This window comes from Sapajus apella, unplaced genomic scaffold, assembly GCF_009761245.1.
Source record: "Sapajus apella isolate SASKATOON/1434 unplaced genomic scaffold, GSC_monkey_1.0 scaffold16, whole genome shotgun sequence".
Classification (NCBI taxonomy): Eukaryota; Metazoa; Chordata; class Mammalia; order Primates; family Cebidae; genus Sapajus; species Sapajus apella.
In genome coordinates, this window is record NW_022436956.1 from 32,130,872 (window position 1) to 32,150,046 (window position 19,175).

The 19,175-nt window shown below is 38.9% G+C and overlaps 1 long non-coding RNA gene and 1 pseudogene across 1 annotated transcript in view; both read right to left on the reverse strand.

Moving 5' to 3' along the window:
• Window positions 1-8,042, reverse strand: part of LOC116556405 — a 400,504-nt gene extending 392,462 nt beyond the window's left edge. Inside the window, exon 1 of the long non-coding RNA XR_004270978.1 lies at window positions 5,844-8,042. This is a non-coding gene — a long non-coding RNA (uncharacterized LOC116556405). The remainder of the gene's footprint in view (window positions 1-5,843) is intronic.
• LOC116556404 lies at window positions 4,363-5,835 on the reverse strand (annotated as a pseudogene).
• Window positions 8,043-19,175: the final 11,133 nt, after the last annotated feature.

Here is a 19,175-nt window from a genome sequence, read left to right on the forward strand (position 1 = left end):
AAAATTAAAATATTAATTGAACTGGAACAAGACAAGTGTATTTCACATACAAATCTGTTTTCACACTACTGATAAAGACATAGCTGAGACTGGGTAATTTATAAAGAAAAAGAAGTTTAATGGACCCATAGTTCCACGTAGCTGGGGAGGCTTTACAACCATGGTGAAAGGCATGTTTTACATGGCAGCAGGCAAGAGAGAATGATAGCCAATCAAAAGTGGAAACCCCTTATAAAACCATCAGGTCTCATGAGATTCACTCACTACAACAAAAACACTATGGGAGAAACAGCCCCCATTATTCAATTATTTAATTATCCCCAACAACATGTGGAAAATATGGGAACTAAAATTCAAGATGAGAGTTGGTCAGACACAGTCAAACCATATCATTCTATCCCTGGCCCCTCCCAAATCTCATGTCCTCACATTTCAAAAGCAATCATGCCTTCACAACAGTCACCCAAAATCTTAACTCATGTCAGCATTAACTCAAGAGTCCACAGTCCAAAGTCTTATCTGAAACGAGGTAAGTCCCTTCTGCCTATGAGCTTGTAAAATCAAAAGCAAATTGGTTGCCTCCTAGAATTGGAACATCTAATTACCCAATGGCTGTAATTAGGTAAATATAGCCATTCCAAATGGGAGAAAATGGCCAAAACAAAGGGGATACAGACCCCATGCAAGTCTGAAATCCAGTGAGCAGTCAAATCATAAAGCTCCAAAATGATCTTCTTTGACTCCATGTTTCACATCCAGATCACACTAATGCAAAAGGTGGGCTCCCATGGCCTTGGGCAGCTCTGCCCCTCTGGCTTTGCAGAGTATAGTCCCATTCTTGGCTGTTTTCACAGGCTGGTATTGAGTGTCTGTGGCTTTTCCAGGTGCACGGTGCAAGCTGTCAGTGTATCTACCATTCTGGGGACTGGAGGATGGTGGCAGTCTTCTCACAACTTCACTAGGTAGTGAAGTCCCCCAATGGGGACTCTGTGTGGGGGTTCACAATCCACATTTCCCTTCCACACTGCCCTAGCAGAGATTATCCATGAGGGCTCCACCCCTGCAGCAAACTTCTGCCTGGACATCCAGATGTTTTCATACATCCTCTAAAATCTAGGCAAAGGTTCCTAAACCTCAATTCTTGGCTTCTGTGCACCCACAGGCTATACACCACATGGAAACTACCAAGGTTTGGGGTTTGCACCCTCTGAAGCCACAACCTGAGTTGTACCTTGGCCCCTTTTAGACATCCTTAGAGCCACTGGGATTCATGGAACCAAGTCCCTAGGCTGCACACAGCAGGAGGGCCCTGCCCAAAAAACCATTTTCTCCTCCAAGGTCTCCAGACCTGTGATGAGAGGGGCTGCCACAAAGATCTCTGACGTGCCCTGGAGACATTTTCCCCATGGTTTTGATAATTAACATTTGGCCCCTCATTACTTATGAAATTCTGCAGCCAGCTTGAATTTCTTCTCAGAAAATGGGTTTTTCTTTTCTATTTCATTGTCAGCCTGCAAATTTTCTGAACTCTTATGCTCTGTTTTACTTTTAAAACTGAATACTTTTAACAGCACCCAAGTCACCTCTTGAACACGTTGCTGCTTAGAAATTTATTCCACCAGATACCCTAAATCATCTCTCTTAAGTTCAAAGTTCTGCAAATCTCTAGGTCAAGGACAAAATGTTACCAGTCTCTTCGTTAAAACATAGCAAGAGTCACCTTTACTTAACAAGTTCCTCATCTCCATATGAAGCCACCTCAGCTTGGATTTCATCGGCTATACCATTATCAACATTTTGGTCAAAGCCATTCAACAAGTCTCTAGAAAGTTCCAAACTTTCCCACATTTTCCTGCCTTCTCCTCAGCCCTCCAAACTGTTCTAACTTCTGCTTGTTACCCAGTTCCAAAGCCACTTCCACATTTTGGGGTATCTTTACAACAGCACCCCACTCTACCAGTTCCAATATACTGTCCTTGTCCATTTTCATACTGCTGATAAAGACATATCCAAGACTGGGTAATTTACAAAGAAAAAAAGGTTTAATGGACTTACAGTTTCATGTGGCTTGGGAGCCCTCACAATCATGGTGGAAGGTATGTCTTACATGGCAGCAGGCAAGAGAGAATGAGAGTCAAGAGAAAGTGGAAACCCCACATGAAACCATCAGATCTTGTGATACTCATTCATGACCATGAGAACAGTATAGGGGAAATTGCCCCCATGATTCAATTATCCCCTACTGGGTCTCTCCCACAACATGTGCAAATTATGGGAGCTACAATTCAAGATACGATTTGGATGGGGACACAACAAAACCATATCAACAAGGATGCCCACAATCACCACTTCTATTCTACATCTACATAGTACTGGAAGTCCTAGCCAGAGCAATTAGGCAAGAGAAAGAAATAATGGGCATCTAAAACAGTAAAGAGAAAGTCAAATTGTCAGTGGTTGATGATGATATGATTGTATACCTGGAAAATCCTAAAGACTCATCCAAAAAGCTCCTGGAATTAGTAAGTGAATTCAGCAAAATTTCAGAATACAAAATTAATGTACACAAATCAGTAGCTCTGCTATACACCCACAGTGTCTAAGCTGAGAATCAAATCCAATGGCCATCCTATGCTCATGATAGGTAGAATCAATATTGTGAAAATGACCATACTGCCAAAAGCAATCTACAAATTCAATGCAATTCCCATCAAAATTCCACCATTACTCTTCACAGAACTAGAAAAACAATCCTAAAATTCACCTGGAACCCACATAGCCAAAGCAACACTAAGAAAAAAAAAATCTGAAGGCATCATAAAACTTCAAACTATACTATAAGGCCATAGTCACCGAAACAGAATGGTACAGGTATAAAAACAGGAAAATAGACCAGTGGAAGAGAATAGAGAACTCAGAAATAAAACCCAAATACTTAGAGCCAACTGATATTTGACAAAGCAAACAAAAACATCAAGTGGGGAAATGACACCCTATTCAACAAATGGTGCTGGGGTAACTGGCAAGCCACATGTAAGAGAATAAAACTGGATCCCCTTCCCACACCTTATATAAAAATTAACTCAAGATGGATCAAAGACTTAAATCTAAGACCCGAAATCATAAAAATTCTGGAAGACAACATCAGAAAAATCATTCTAAACACTGGCTTAGGCAGACTTCATGACCAAGAACTGAAAAGCAAATGAAACAAAAACAAAGATAAATAGATGGGACTTCATGAAACTAAAAAGTTTCTGGACAGCAAAAGGAACAGTCACCAGAGTATACAGACAACTCACAGAGTGGGAAAAAAATCTTCACAATCTGTGCACCGACAAAGGATGAATATCCAGAATCTACAACAAACACAAACAAATCATCAAGAAAAAAACAAACAATCCCATCAAAAAGTGAGCTAAGGACATGAACAGACAATTCTCAAAAGAAGATATACAGATGGCTAACATACAGAAAAATGCTCAACATCATTAATTATCAGGGAAATACAAATCAAAACCACAATGAGATACTACCTTACTCCTGTAAGAATGGCCAAGATTAAAAAAATCAAAAAATAGTAGATACTGTTATAGATTGGTGAAAAGGGAACACTTTTACACTGTTGATGGTAATGAAAAGTAGTACAACCATTATGGAATACAGTGTTAAGATTTCTTAAAGAACTAAAAGGAGATCTGCCATTTGATCTAGCAATCCCACTCCTGGGCATCTATCCAGAGGGGATAAAAAGTCATTATATGAAAAAGGTACTTACACATGCATGTTTATAGCAGCACAATTTCTATTGCAAAAATGTGAAACCAGCCCAATTGCCCATCAATTGATGAGTGGATAAAGAAAATGTGGTATATCTACACCATGGAATATTACTCAGCCATAAAAAGAATGAAATAATGGCATTTGTGGCAACCTGGATGGAACTGGAGACTATTATTCTAAGTGAAGTAACTCAGGAATGGAAAACCATACCTCACATGCTCTCATTCATATGTAAGAGCTAAGCGTTGAAGGCACAAAGGCATAAGAATGATACAATGGACTTTGGGGACTCTGGGGAAAGGGTGGCATGGGGAGGTGAGGGATAAAAGACTACACATTGGGTACAGTATACACTGCTCAGGTGATAGGTGCACCAAAATCTCACAAATCACCACTAAAGAAGTTATTCATGTAACCAAACACCACCTGCTCCCTGAAAAAACCTACTGAAATTTTAAAAATTAATTTAAAATAAAAGAGTAAAAAAAGAAAATACTATAAACAAGACAAAACAGGAAAAAAATGCTTGTGGACAGGGATTGTTTTATTCTTTAACAATGAAAGCTCTTTTTTGTTGTTTTGTTTTTATTTTTTCTTTTTAATGTAAGATTGAAACAGACTGTTACAACAATATTTGAGATTCCACAGAAAACTACATGCTTTTGTTATTAAAAGACCTTTGTTGAAAAATTTGAGCTTTTCCTCTTATGAACTAAAGAAATATAGAGGTTTTGAGCATTTTTGTCAGCATTCACAACAACCTTCTAGATGCTTATTTTCTACATTTTTCCTAGAGACAGTAATATTTATTTATCAGAAAACCATCACCATCACTGAAGGATTCAAAGCTTTAGAGCTCAAAAGTGATCAGATCTCACAAATTAGCACAATTAGTAGTCCAAAGCTTGATTTAAATGTTTGAAGAACAGCAAACACTGAATATATTTAATAATAATACCAATTAGAATATTATTGTCTCTATGAGGTATAACTCATCAGCTACAACCACCTAAGACTGAAATTTTCTGTACTTAGTTTCTATCAATACAATGCCTTCATTCTTAATGCTCAGCATCACAAATTTTAGACATTAAACAATATATGCTTAGCATTCCACAGTAATGATCACTTTCAAAAACTGCAATATACATCTGTATGTTATACTAACATACAACACATAAGTATTTTGTCATATATCAACTCTTAGCCTCAAATAATAGAATACAAAAAGCTATGCAGGACAAAACACCACCCTTTCCCCAACTAATAACAGGTAGCCCTTTTTCTAATAAGAAAATGATGAAAAATCCAAAATTTTGGCATCCGATGTTTGACTTCAACTTTCTACTTTATTGTCTTCTGGTACCACCATATGCTGATGCAGTTCTGGTTTTCGTGGCTGAGCTTGAACACACCGAATAGCTGCCTAAGCCTCTACAGAGAAGTGAGGAAGCAGGACTAGTCTACATGACAGAGTAGGATGGAGGTTAGGATGGGTAGTACCATGAGTCTGAGAAGAGCGTTGCTGCCAAACAAATATCCTAATATTCCACCAGTTACCAAGCCAGGCCAGATCCCTGTTTCTGAATTTTCATATCCTTGTTGTCTTGCAAAAGCACTGCCAAAACCAGAAGTTGTACCACGGCCGGTATTCTGCAATTCTGTGAACTCAAACTCAAAGCCTGGGGGAGGAGGAGTTAGTGAATCTTTGGTTATAAGGGGAAAATGGAGGATACTCAGAATACAGTGGAGGAGAATATTGCCCATTGCTAAGGAACAGTTAATGGACTACAAAGGTGATAGTGTGGAGAAGCACAGTAGTAATCAATCCATCCGTGCTACGGGAATCCCTGGAGTACCTCTTATAATAATAGAAGAAAGAGATAAAGCCATGGTGCTTCCCAGGCTCCTTTAATTTCCTCAGGCCAAGTTCCATATAATCTAAATTATTATCCCAGCCACAGGAACCTCTTAGTATATACTGTGTTCAGAGGACTCATAGACCTCGCAGCTCACCACAGTTTTTCCAAATTTGTATACAGTATGTAAGTCGGTCTTACGTTCCCACAGGGTTGTTCCAGCTCAGGGCAGGGCCCATGGTCAGCAGAAGGAAAAGCAGGCCGAGGAGCAGGCAGTGCCCGGCCACTTCCAGCCTGCAGGCCACCACCGTGGTATTAGGTGAAGATGATGCTTGGCTGCCGGGTACCTATGGGCTGAACCAGGGTGCAGAGCATTGAAAGCTCTTAGAATGTCAGTAAGAAAATGATCAATGAGTCAATAAAAACAATAGTCAAATGACAGGAACAAATAATACATGACCAGTGGAAGGAGGGGCTTACATATGAATCTATGCTTTACTCATAATCAAAGAAATAAGATTGAAAACCTTGAGATTTTTTTTAACCTCTCAGGTTTCAAAGTTGTTTGTTTTTTAAATGTCCTAACATATAATGCTAATGAGAATGTAGTAAGAGGCATTCTCCTGTCCTGCTAGTGCAGATGTAAACTGTTGCGATGTAGTTGATGACTAACTAAAATAGGTACACCATTTTGAAGCCAGCCTTGTTGTCTGAGGTGTCCCTCATGGTTCTTGGTCTCACAGAGGAGGAAATCAAGGATGTGGACACTCCAAAGGTGAGGTTAGAGCAGAAGTTTAATAAGCGAAAGGAAGAAAGTTCTCTGGAGAAGAAGAAAGGGGTCCCAGAAAGATGAGTTGCCGTTTCACAGTGAAACGAAGACAAGCTGGTGGGGAGGGGTGCTTTATTTACATAAGGTGCCGAATTTCTGACAGTCCCCACCCCTCCCTTTCTAGCGCACCTGGGGGCTCCTTACACTGAGTTAATGCCCTGTTGCTTATCTCTTCCTACTGAGCATGTGTAAAGAAGGCAGGGGACAGAATCCTCCAACTTGGAAGTGCCTGATCCAGGGTAGCTCTTCTTATCCGTGCTGCTGCAGGCACTCCCCCTGTGCAAGCCTCCTTGTCTGAGTATTTCCAAGAAGGGAAAGGACTGTGCTCACTGGGGCCCACTGTATGTGTGTCACACAGGAGGCCCCGTTCTGTGTTAGAACTTGCCTTCCTTATCTGTGTTTGCAGCTTGATCACTCAGGCTGCTCTTTCCTAAAAGAGAAATGGCCTCTTAGGCTGCTTTTTGTTATAAGGGAATTCTGGGGAGGACTCTTGCCCTAACTATCTGCCTAGTTGATTTCTTTCTCTCTAGTTGATTTCTTTCTCTCTCCTCTCACAGTTTGACCCAGTCAATACCACTTTCAGGAATTTATCCTAAGGACATATTTGCACACATATACAAAGTTGAATATCCACAGATAGTCATTGCAGCATTGTTTTTAATTGTAAGTTATTAAATACAAATAAAGTACTTAGAATAAATCAGCCCTTTATTTATGAACTGATTAAATGTTATGCATCCATACAACTGAATACAAGGCAATAATTTAGAAGAGTGACGTAGTTCTACATTATTGATATTAAAAACCTCCAAGATCTTTATTTTTTGAAAATTAACAACTTTTGCTTCATATTAGACCCTGTTAAGAAGACAGGATGAACTATAGAGTAGGAAAAACATTTGCAGACCACATATCTGGCAAAGGCTTCATATCTAGAATGTATACAGAAGTCTGAAAACTCAAATTTAAGAAATCCAATGAGAAAATGAGCAAAAGACATGAAAAGACACTTCACAGAGGAGGTTACACTGATAAGAAATAAGCACAGGGGAGGATAATTGACGTAGCCATTAGAAAAATGCAAATTAAGACCACAATAAGATATCACTACACAACTATTAGAACACCTAGAACAAAAATAGTGACAATACCAAATGCTGATGAGCATATGAAGAAACTGATGTCTCAGACACTGCTGGTAGGAATCTAAAATAGTACATACCAGAAAATAGTTCAGCAGGATTTCTTCTTAATGAAATGTACAGTTCAGCCATTGCATTTTTGGGCATTTATACCAGAGAAATGAAAACTTATATTCATGCAAAAAACAGTAAATGATTGCTCATAGCAGCTTTTTCAATAAGTCAAAAACTGGAAACAACCAGTATGTCTCTTAATAGGTAAAGAATTAAACAAGCTATGTACACCAATACCATGGAGCACTACTCAGCAATTAAAAGGTATGAGCTATTGATACACTCAACAACTAGGGTAAATCTCAAAGATCTTACTTACACTAAGGAAAAAAATTGAAAGTTACATACTCGGCTAGACACAGTGGCTCATGCCTGTAATTATAGCACTTTGGGAAGCTGAGGCAGGCAGATCACAAGGTCAAGAGATTGAGACCATCCTGGCAAACATGGTGAAACCTGTCACTACTAAAAATACAAAAAATTAGCTGGGCGTGGTGATGCATGCCTGTAGTCCTGAGGGACTGTGTTTAAAAACAAAAACAAAAACAAACAAACAAAAAAACAAAAAAAACTTCTCTTCCTGGGTCTGCAAGGGTCGTGGTTTCAAAGGCAGGAATTTCCGGGCTCCACACCTCCATCTGGAGACCAGAGCGGTTTCAAATTTAAAGTTCTTAGTCTGGCTTTCCCCAACACGGGACAGGTAGGGAAAGCCACCTGGGGCTCTTTGTGGGGCTCTTTGTCCCAAAATCCCCCAGAAAGGACCTCTGTAACTCAGAGATGTGGACCAAGTAGCCAATCTGGTACCAGAGTCAAAGATCAATCACTCCAGAGGAAGTTTGAAAGAACTCTTCTCATTGGACAAGAACATGAATGGGGAGGGAATAACTCAAGTGTTAAAACTTCAGCTGCTCCTACCTAAAACAGATTTATCTCTCTGGGCTCTCCTCCCACAGGGTGGGAACTGCCTTCTCTCTCTCTCTCTCTCTCTCTCTCTCTCTCTCTCTCTCTCTCTCTCTATCTCTCTCTCTCTCTCTCTGCCTATCTAATAAATCATTCTTCCACAAAACTCTTTGGGTCCATATTTTTTCAAACAGTAAGCTCACCGTGCCTCCAGGGCCCCTTTCCCCATTCTTCTGGGTAAGAGAGGCCAAGAACCTCTGAGCTCTGGGAACTGGGTAGGCTCCCCTCCTTACATTCCCAGCTACTCAGGAGGCTGAGGTAGGAGAATCACTTGAATCCAGGAGGCGGAGTTTGCAGTGAGCTGACATCAGGCCACTGGACTTTAGCCTGGCAACAGAACGAGACTCAAAAGTTACACACTCATCCTATTCAATATATGGTGCTGGGGAAATGGCATAGCCATATGCAGAAAAATGAAACTGGACCCATATCTCTCACCAAATACAAAAATTAACTCAAGATGGATTAAAGACCCAAAAGGAAGATATGGAGCTATTAAAATCCTAAAATCCTTAAAAAAACTCTCCTCGACGTTGGTCTAGGTAAATAATTTATGTTCAAGTCCCCAGAAGCAAATGCAATAAAAACAAAAATAGACAAATGAAAATTAAACTAAAAAGCTTCTGCATGGCAAAAACAACAACAACAACAATAAAGCTAATCAATGTAGTAAACAGATGAGGTACAGACTGGGAAAAGAATATCTGCAAACTAGGCATCCAACAAAGTGCAAACATTCAGAATCTACAAGAAATTCAAATAACAAAAAGAAAACAAATAACCCCATTAAAAAATGGCAAAGGACATAAACAGACATTATTTGAAAGAAAACACAACCAGCCAACAAATATATGAAAAACTGCTCAACATCACTAATCATTAGAGAAATACAAATTAAAACTGCAGTGAGATGCCATTAGACACCAGTCAGAAAGACAATTCTTAAAAAGTCAAAAAATAACAGATGTCGGCAAGATGTTGACATGGTTTGGTTGCGTCCACATGCAAATCTCATCTTGAATTCCCACATGTTCTGGGAGGGACCTGGTGGGAGGTAACTGAATCATGGGGCAGGTCTTTCTCATGCTGTTCTCATGATAGTGAGTAAATCTCATGAGATCTGATGGTTATAAGGGGGAATTTTCCTGTACAAGCTCTTGTTGCTTGCTGCCATCCATGTAAGACATGACTTGCTCCTCCTTGTCTTCTGCCATAATTGTGAGGCTTCCCCACCCATGTAGAACTGTAAGTCCAATTAAACCTCTTTCTTTTGTAAATTGCCTAATCTTGGGTATGCCTTTATGAGCAGCATCAAAACAGACTAATACAGATGTGGAGAAAATAGAACATTTATACACTGTGAGAATGTCAATCGGTACAACATTTATGGAAAACAGTATAGAAGTTTTTCAAAGAACTAAAAATAAAACCGCCATTCAATCCAGCAATCCCACTACTGGTATAAACCTGAAAGGAAACAAATCATCATAAAGATACCTGCACAGCTGCCACACCACTGTGCACATACCCTCAGCCCTGCCACCCTGTTGATGTGCACTCACCTATGGCTGCCCACTACCCTGTTGATGTTCACTCACCTACAATCTACCCTCCCACTGTAGTGCACTCTTCCATGGCCCCCTGCCACACTGCTGGAGTGATTTACTGGCGGCCCCCATTGGAATATTGCCTCCAGTAGTTTAGAAACGCCTTGGCCCCACAAGCATAGCAGGTGCTTGACATTGACGGGCCAGAAAGCAAAACTGCAGACCTAGTCCCAGCACCCCAGAGTTGAAGCATGCAGCTCAGGAGTGCTGACCTGAGCTCTGGCCCCCTGAAAGCATCCAGAAATGAAGTGAATCAACTACACCCAACTTATATCAAGTCAAACTTTTCAGGGCATCAAAAAATATAAAAGCAAAAAGCCCCATCCAAAGGATAATGACTTCAAAGATGAAAGGAACATCAGCCCACACAGATGAAAAAGAACCAGCACAATAATTCTGGCAACTCTAAAAGTCAGGGTATCTTTTTACCTTCAGACAATCACACTAGCTCCCAGCAATCGTTCTTAACAAATTGAAGTGGCTAAAATGACAGACATAAAATTCAGAATCTGGATAGCAAGGAAGCTCAAAAAGACATAGAAGATTGAAACTCAATCTAAGAAAACCAGTAAAACAATCCAAGAGTTGAAAGATTGCATATCAATTTTAACAAGGCATCAAATGAAACTTCTAGAAATGAAAAATTCACTACAGGAATTTCATAATGAAATCAGAAGTATTAATAACAGAATACAAGAATCTCAGAGCTTAAAGACTGCTTCTTCAAACCAACACAGGCAGACAAAAAGTTTTTTAAAAATTTAAACATGAACAAAACCTCTGAGAAATGTGAGATTATGTAAAGAGACAAAACAAACAACTTATTGGCATTTCTGAAAGAGCTGGAGAGAGAGGAAGCAGCTTGGAAAACATATTTGAGGATGTTGTCCACAAAATATTTCCCCAACCTTGCTAGAGAGTTTAACATGCAAATTTAAAAAATTCATAGAACCCCTTCAAGATACACTAGACAATGAACAACCATTCCCAAGACACACAGTCATCAGATTCTCCAAGGTCAACATGAAAGAAAAAAATCTTAAAGGCAACTAGGAAGAAAGGGCAAGTCAGGTACAAAGAGAACCCTGTCATGCTAACAGCAAGCCTTTCAGCAGAGACTTTATGAGCCAGAATAGATTAGTACCCTATATTCAGCATCCTTAATGAAAAAAACTCTAGGTTGGGTGTGGTAGCTCATGCCTGTAATCCCAACACATTGGGAGGCCAAGGCAGGAGGAGCACTTGAGCCCAGAAATTTGGGACTAGCTTGGGCGACTAGATGAGACCAATGTCTCTACAAAATATAGAAAATTAGCCAAGCGTGGTGGCTTTTACCTGTAGTCCCAGCTACTTAGGATGCTGAGGTGGGAGGATCACTTGATTCCAGAATGTTGAGGCTACAGTGAGCAGACATCATACCACTGCACTTCAGCCTGAGCAACAGAGCAAGATTATGTCTTTAAAAAAGAAAATAAAAGGAATTCCAACCAAGAATTTCCTGTCCAGCCAAACCAAACTTCATAAGAAAGAGAAATAAAGTCCTTTTCAGACAGGCAAATGCCAAGGGAATTTATTACCACCAGACTTGTCTTATGAGAGATCCTGAAGAGGATGCTACACATGGAAATGAAAGACTTATGCCTGCCACCACAAAAACACACTCAGGTACATTGCCCACTGACACTGTAAAGCAACTATTCAATCAAGTCTACATAATAGCCAGCTAACAACACAATGACAGGATTAAATCCTTACATGACAATATTGACCTTATATGTAAAGGTCAATGAATGGTGTAAACATATTTACAATTTTGGTAAATGTGAATGTAAAGGTGTAAACATTCCACTTAGAAGGCACAGAAAGGCAAGTTGGATAAAGCAGCAAGACCCAAGTGTTTGCTGTGAAGAGACCCATCCCACCTGCAATGATGCCCACAAGCATAACATTGACACACAACCTACCAAGACTGAACGAGGAAAGTTGAAATCTTGGAAAGACCAATAAAAAATTCTGAAATTAAATTAGTAATAAAAAAATCCCTAGAAACCAGAAAAAGCCCTAGACTAGATGAATTCATAGCCAAATTCTACCAGATGTAAAAAGATGTGGTACCAATCATACTAAAAACATTCCAAAAAAATTAAGGAGGGACTCCTCCCTAACTCATTCTATGAGGTCAGTATCAGTTGGATACCAAAACCTGGCAGAGACACAATGAAAAAGAAAACTTCAGATCAATATCCCTGATGAACATAGATGCAAAAATCTTCAACAAAATACTAGTTTAGAATCCAAAATACTAACAAACAGAAAGCTAATTTACCACAACCAAGTAGGCTTTATTCATGTGATGGAAGATAGGTTCAATATACAAAACCAAAATGCATCATCTTTCATGTAAAAACCCTCAACAGACTACCCATTAAAGGAACATACCTCAAAATAATAAGAGTCATCTATGACAAACCCACAGCCAACATCATACTGAATGTGCAAAAGTTGGAAGCATTCCCCTTGAGAACCAGCACAAGACAGGGATACCCACTCTCACCACTCCTATACAACATAGCCAGAGCAATCAGGCAAGAGAAAGAAATAAAAGGTATCCAAATAGGCAGAGAGAAAGTCAAACTATCTCTCTTCACAGATGATATAATTCTATACCTAGAAAACTCCACAGTCTCTATCTAAAGGCTCCTAGAACTAATAAACAACTTCAGAAAATTTCAGCATACAAATCAATGTACAAAAATCAATAGCATTTTTACACGCCAATAATGTCCAAGCTGACAATCAAATCAAGAAAGCAATCCCATTCATGATATCCACAAAAAGAATAAAATACCTAAAAATATAGCTAACCAGGAAAGTAAACAAACTCTGCAACAAGAATCACAAAACACTGCTGACAGAAATCACAGGTGACACAAACAAATGAAAAATACTCCATGCTCATGGATAGGAAGAATCCTATCCATACTATCCAAAGCAATTTACAGATTCAATGCTATCCCTATCAAATTACCAATGTCGTTTTTCACAGAATTAGAAAAAACAGCTGCACAATTTATACGAAACCGAAAAAAGAGCCCAAATAGCCAAAGCAAATAAACCAAAATAGCAAAGCTAGAGGCATCACAATATCCGACTTCAAACTGTACTACATGTCTATGGTAACAAAAACAGAATGTACTGTTGCAAAAATCAGACACAGACCGATGAAACAGATTAGAGAACTCAGAAATAAAATCACACACCTACAGCCATCTGATCTTCAAGAAAGTCAATAATAACAAGCAATGAAGAAAGAATTCCCTATTCAATAAATGGAATAACTGTCTAGCCATATGCAGAAAATTGAAACTGTGCCCCTTTCTTTCACTATATACAAATGTCAACTCAGAAAAGATTAAACACTTAAATGGAATACTTAAAACTACAAAAATTTCAGAATAAAACCTAGGAAATGCCACTCTGGACATCAGCCTTAGCAAAGATTTTAAGACAAAGTCTTCAAATGCAGTTGTAAAACAAAACAGAAATTGACAAGTGGGACCTAATTAAACTAAGAGTTTCTCCACAGAAAAAGAAAGTATCAACAGCAAACAGACAACCTACAGAATGGGAGAAAATATTCACTAAGTATCCATCTGACAACAGACGAATATCCAGAATCTACAAGGAACTTAAACAAATCAACAAGCAAAAAAAAAAAAAAAAAAAAAAAAAAAAAAAAAAAAAAAAAAAAAAAAGAAAAGAAAAGAAAAAAACCCACTAAAAAGTGGGCAAAGTATATCAACAGACACCTTTCAAGAGAAGACATAATCTCATCCAGCAAGCATATGAAACAATGTTCAACATCACTAATCATTACAGAAAGGCAAATCAAAATCACAATGAGATACTATCTTACACGGTCAGAATGGCTATTACTAAAAAGTCAAAAAATAACAGATGCTAGTGAGGTCATTCAGAATAGGGAATGCTTATATGCTGCTAATGGAAATGTAAATTAGTTCAGCCACTGTGGAAAGTTTGGAGATTTCTCAAAGAACTTAAAACAGATCTACCATTTTACCTAGCAAGCCCATGACTGCATATATACCCAAAGGAATATAAATTATTCAACCAAAAAGACACATGCACATGTACGTTCGTCACAGTAATATTCACAATAACAAAGACATGGAATCAACCTAGAGGCCAATCAATGATGAAATGGATAAATGAAATGTGGTACATATATGTCATGGAAAACTATGCACCCACTAAAAACCCAAAATTATGTCCTTTGCAGCAACATGAATGCAGCTGGAGGCTGATATATTAAGTAAATAAATGCAGGAACAGAATATCAAATACCACATGTTCTCACTTATAAGTGGGAGCTAAACACTGAGTACACATGGACAGAAAAATAGGAACAACATGCATTGCGGCGTACTTGAGTGGGGAGGTTAAGAGAAGAGTGAGGGTCACAAAACTACTTACTGAATACTGTGCTCGCTACATAGAAGACAAAATTATCTGTATACCAAACTCCAGAGACATACAATTTACCCATATAACAAACCTGTACATGTACCCCCTGAACCTAAAATAAAAGTTGAAAAAAAGGATGCCTGCACTTGTATTTTTATCACAGAACTATTCACAATAGCAAATATATGGAACCAACTTAAGTATTCATCAACAGAGAATTGGATAAAGGAATTACGGTATATATGTACCATGAAACGCTACTCAGCCATGGAAAAGAATAAAATCATGTCTGTTGCAAAACCATAGATGGAACTGGATGATATTATCTTAATAATTCAGAAACACAAAGTCAAATACTACCATGTTTTCACTTAGAAGTAGGAGCTAAACAGTGGGTACACATGGACACACAGATTGTAAGAACTGATATTGGAGAATACAAGAGGTGGGAGGGTGGGAGTGGGATGAAGGATGGAAAAGTATCTGTTAGGTACAATGTTCACTATTTGGGTGTTAGGTACATTAAAAGCAAAGACCACTGCTACACAATAAAGGCATGTAAGAAACCTACATTTGTACCCCCTAAATATATTTTTTAATTAAAAAATGTTTAAGTCACAGACTTATAATTTCATTTATATATTCTCTACATGACAAAATTATAGATGCAGAAAACAGATTAGCCAGTGCCAGGGTTTAAGGATAGTGGAAGGCCAGGGGACAGGTGTAACTATAAAAGAGCGGCACAAAGGAGATCTTCATGGTGATGGACCAGTTGTGGCTATTGACCGCAACGGTGTTTACATGAATCTATACCTGTGATAGAATGAGAGAGAACATACACATATTGTACAAATTGCCTAGTTTAGATATTGTACTATGATTATGTAAGATGCAATCATTGGGGAAAACTGGGTGAAGCATACATGAGTCATCTGTGTATTATCTTTGCAATCTCATGTGAATCTATATTCATTTATAAATTAAGAGCTTTTTTTAAAAATCAGCCATACATTCATGCTAAATATAACATTTGGCTTGTGTATTGAAAAAAAATTTCTAAGACAAAGGCTAGGCTTTAAAAAAAAGTAAGGTCAAGAACAAAGCATATAATGTACTCTTATTTACTTTTTTCTTTTAGAAAGAATATATGAAAGTACATGTGCTTATAATACATATGCTTATATAATTTCTGTATATATACAGAAATTTCCAAAGTAAAAGACAAGATACTAATAGCAAAGGCTGACCCTGGGGAACAGACTGGGGAAACACAGAGTAAAGGATATTTTTAACGTGAAAGAGGACTGTATTAATAATTGCACAGAAACAACAAGCATAACAGGCTCAAAACTCAGAAAATCACAGCTTATTGTCACAGACAGTAAGCAATAATAAATGCCAGTTATCATTGTTATCTTTTTTCTTCCTTACTGTTTTACCTATTTTGTGCAAAAAAGTTTATGGTAATGATAGACTGTTATTTGTATTAACACTTCTATTTTTAAAAATCGATAGGATAGTTTTAAGTGTTGGTAACCCATCAAATACGTGATAGGATATCCTCTTAAACACTGTTAATCATTTAGTGGTCCACAACCTAAATGTCTACTAGGCTGGGAAGGTAAAGTAAATATATGCGGGCCAGGTGTGTTATTTAGGAAAAGATTGAGATGGTGAGAAATTGGAAAGAATGCCCAGACAAAGCATGTAAATACAAATGTATACAAGACATGGCTTGGGCAAAACAAAACACATCTATGTTCTGCCAGTCCCCCACAGCAGCCCATGCATGTCTGCTTGCTAAGGAATCCTGTTCCACTGTAGGCAGATCTAATTACTAGAAAGATCCTTGTGTTCAGCTGACCTTTACATTAGTAAATTCAAGATCTGAGCATTTTCTTCAGTACAATATTTAGTGGTTTCAGCAAACACTTGCTGATGTCTAATAAGAACTAGTTCCTTTAGCACATGTTCAAAGCTACCTACAGGTAGGTAGGCAATGTAACTCAAGTTTGTTCTCAGAAAGACTAGAGTTAAAACCCTACTCTGTCATCTAAAAGCTCTAGAACATTGGAAAAGTTATTTAATTCTTAGATATATTCATATTCAAGATGAGGATAATAAAACTGTTCAGCCTGCAGAGTTGCTGTGGAGATTAAATGTGAAAATGTGTACAATGAGTAGTACATGTCAAAGAAATGAACTTTTCTGTTGGAAATGTAAGTAATTTGGGGCCAACTGTTCAACTTTCCTGAATTTTTGAGAAAGTAGAAAATCAGCAAATTTTCAAAGTCATTTCATAGCCAAAGACTGAAAGATGAGCTACAGGCTTGATTATTCTAAAAGAAACTTGTCGCCTTTCCCAAGCTATGAGGTGTGTTTTCTCGCTTTGCCACTAGATGGCAATTGCCTCCCAGAGTATTTGAGTTCAAAGACCATAAAATCCCAGAGGCCCCACCAAGGCTAACTTTTAAATTAGGAACCGGTCTAGAACCACACACCCTAGTCTCTCAAAGATAATTTGTTCACTTAGTAACTAAGAAATACAGGGACCACTTCCTGAAATTCCAGGGGGGTTGGAGAAGGGGTGATCGTCTAGATGAACAGCTTAGATTTTTTCCACAAAGTAACTCATTCATCTGACCTAGTTTGTTCCTGCCACAGTCTTTGCTCTCACTGCCCCATATTCCTGGATCCTCTTTATCCAGACATTTGTGCAGCCCACTCCTTTGTGTTTAGGTACTAGCGCCCTACCTCCATAATGTAAGTCACAGGAGAGTGGGAGCTGTTTTAGTTTCCTACAGCATATTCAACCTCAAGAATTATGCTTCCCACATAGTAAGTGCTCACTAAACACTGGCTGAACAAAAGTTAAATGAATACCCACAACTCTAAAAAGTTACTCATCTGGTAGCTGGAAAGACACCCTTCCTCTTCTCAAGAAAGTAAATCAAGATGCAAGTGAAAAAGAGACAGTGTATGTCCTACTGATGCAGGGCTGAAGCTTTAGGTGGCTCCCCACCGCCCCCCACCCCCACCTCTGGAAATCACATCTCATCTCTTACATTCTTGGGGCCTTCAGTGACAATAAACTAGCCTGAGATAATCAGTAAAAGTCAAGAGCGACCGCTTTCTTTCCTTATCAATAACATGCCTTTTAATAGAGTCCTTCTGGAGAGAAAGTTGTTCCCAAAACCCAGCATCTCTTTCCTGTAGTCTTTTTCTCTACACCTTTAAGTCTCATTGGTGCTTCAGATGGAAATAAATGCAGTCTCTCCTTCCATAAACTGTCCCTGACAGGGGCACCCCAGTCCTTGGACTTCATATCAGTATTCCCCTTGGGCCTCATATGTAATCTTCACCTCAAGCCTGCCTCTGTATTTCTTTCCCTATTCTCACTGCAGCCACCCAGGGTCAGGCCCTCCTTTTCCTGAGTTGGTGGAGGGGAAATAAGCTATTTAATGAAAGCACGTTTCTGGCCGTGACATTCTGCTCAAAACCTTCCAAGGACCCTGTAAAACCAGTTTATGTTATCTCCTTATGAAGCCTTCCCTGCCCGAAGAGAATTGACCCTCTCCCCCTTGTGTCTCTGCTGTGCTTCACATAGATTCGTCACATACTATCTGTTCCTCTTTACTGCAGTGAATTGTTAGCCGGTTGCTTCACCTCTAGACTAGCAGGACTTGAGGGTTGGATCATGTCATCTTTTATGTCCAATACCTTTAAGTACCTGACTTTCATCAGCATATTAATACCTACAGTTGGTTCTTAATACCAATCAAAAACAATCGGAGCCTCTTGCTCTCATTAGCAGTCACCAGCATGTCCCTTCACTAATTCCCCCATATGTCCCATCCACTCCCAGCCTGGCTGAGTGTCCCTGTTAGCACATGTCTGGGACCACCTAAACGGTCATGGAGAAAGACCCCTAAATGGTAACGTTTAGCAAATGATGACAGATTGTACATAAAATGTTAGATGTTAGAATATAGTTAACTGGAGGTTCTAGAGCCTGACCACCTGGTTCAATCTCCCTTCTACCACTTACTAACTTGTGACTTGGGAAATTATATCACTTTAACCTCTCCGTGCCTCAGTTTCTTCCCTGGCAAAAGGGTGTCAATAACAGTACCTATCTCGTAAAGGTTTTTTGGAGGATTAGATTGATATAGACAAAGCTCTGTAACTACCTTGTTACATAGTAAGCATTTAGTTAATTTTAATTATTATTGTCTGCTATATGTCAGCCACATGCTAGAAACTTGACATATATTACTAAAAAGGGAAAAGTTACCTTGTACCCTGCGCAGGGCATGCAATGGACAAGTGGCTCCCTTCTTCCGTGTCCCACTGCTCAAACCTCTAGAGGAGCATTCAGAGGGGCAGGCTGTGGGGCTCTGACCCAATGGCAGTGTCTAGGGGTGAATGTTTACAGTTGAAGCCCCAGTGGGCA